Source organism: Halyomorpha halys, unplaced genomic scaffold, assembly GCF_000696795.3.
Source record: "Halyomorpha halys isolate HHAL.00 unplaced genomic scaffold, Hhal_1.1 Scaffold996.1, whole genome shotgun sequence".
Lineage (NCBI taxonomy): Eukaryota > Metazoa > Arthropoda > Insecta > Hemiptera > Pentatomidae > Halyomorpha > Halyomorpha halys.
Window position 1 is genome coordinate 16,801 of NW_027109983.1, and position 1,850 is coordinate 18,650.

Below are 1,850 nucleotides of genomic sequence, written 5' to 3' on the forward strand. Positions count from 1 at the left end.
TATATATTTATACAATTACAAACTAAAAAATTATGATAAAGAATAATAAATTTCACGCTAAAGTGGAAATAAAATTTATTCCATGCTCCTCCTCCAAAACTTGGTAAAAACCTTTGCTATCAAGCCTCGAAATAAGTCAGGAAGCGTTCAAAGTTTTTACTGAGAGAGTTTTAAGCTGTTACTCAATTCATTTCCCCTTCACAACAAACAAGGAAAGGAGCTACTGCGGAATATATAAAACAGGGGGGGGGAGTGGAATAGATGTATAGTGTTTCTTTATTTAAGAACAATCTAATAATAGAATCTGGTTGTACTGAAAAAAAAAAACATTGTAATTTTACATTAAAAACAACTCAATAATTATTATGAAATATTGCTTATAATATGTGAAAAAAAAAAAAAACACGCATTAGCTTAAAATAAGAAAGATGTGAGAACTGAAACTATATAATTAAAAGACGAATATTAACAGAACCCTAAATTTTCGTTAAAATCGACCCACCTGAACTATCACTTTTTATCATCGGTATTATTATACTTTTTACTATTTGTATTAAACAATAGTTGATTTTTACTTTCACTTACCGAAATATGTAATGTAGTAAGAAGTAGTTTTTCCAACAAAAACTGCTAGTTTAAAACGTGCAAAAATTAATTTCATCTCGACTTTGGGTAATAAGTGATAGTTGTGTGAAGAGACACCAACATTTTTGGTTTATGCATGTTTACACTTTATTTCGCCATTAATTTTTGTCCAAATTTGTATGTTTTTTTTAAGTATTGCTTCGTCAATCTTGCCCGAATTTATATGATTTTTGTTTTACGTATCTGCTTTCTTTAGGACTGCACCGGACTTAATATCGGAAAAAAATATAATCTTTAGTCCATATAAATAGTTTTTTAAGATAGAGAAGATTAAAAAAATGTTATATTAGTAACAAATATGTATATGTAATAATTATATATAATAATATTTTAACAGGGACAGCACATAGGCCATGCTTGGAGAATGGTACCTGGTTCAGGCACCCGGAAACCAACAAACCTTGGTCAAACTACACAACTTGCGTCGACTTAGAGGACTTTGAGGTACTTTAAACATTTATCTTAACAAAACTTCTATTAATTTTAAGAATAAAACAATGCCTAAGTAAATTACATTTCCTATTTATGAATAACTTTTTCAAATGTATTACCATATTTTCTACATTATAGTCGAAAACTCATGATTCGTATATTCTTAGTGAAAATTTATGTTTTGTAGTAATTTTATGTGCCTGATATAAAACATAGATTATATAATTTGTAAATCGGAAAAAAATAATTTGTTCTATGATGTTATTTTATTTGTGAAATGATTTTTAACTTACAAAATAAACATTATTGTTTTAAAAGCTGTATTAATATATACACAAGGCTGATCACATATTTTTAAATTGTTTTTCATATATTATAAATAAAATTCTTTTTTCCATTATTCTGTAATGCTTATTTTTTTCTTTACTTATCATTCTTTTATTTTTACTCCTTTGAAAATCCATCTCGGTGGTGCTTGTATTTTCCGGGATTATATGATTCTTCATGTTAACCTATAACGAATTAATGAATTTAAAAAACATTTTTTTAAAATAGATTTAACTTTGAAAAAATATCTGTATTTTTATGAATATAAATATCTGAATTTCAATGTAAAACCTGTCTACTGACTCGGGATTTTCATAAAAGCTTACCGGTCATTCTCAATTTTCGTTGAATCTCTTATGCACAAAAGAGCTCTTTGGTACTAGAAACTCTATTCCTTGATTCTATTTGAACCTAGAATGTTTTATAGTGGTGGAGTATTCTACGCT

The 1,850-nt window shown here is 27.1% G+C and overlaps 1 protein-coding gene across 2 annotated transcripts in view; it reads left to right on the forward strand.

The window, feature by feature from the left end:
- Window positions 1–1,850, forward strand: part of LOC106687673 (calcitonin gene-related peptide type 1 receptor) — a 31,898-nt gene that overhangs the window by 2,156 nt on the left and 27,892 nt on the right. For both annotated transcript variants that reach the window (XR_010843643.1, XM_014431685.3), the window contains exon 2: window positions 983–1,089. The gene's annotated coding sequence lies outside the window, so the exon portion shown is untranslated. The remainder of the gene's footprint in view (window positions 1–982; window positions 1,090–1,850) is intronic.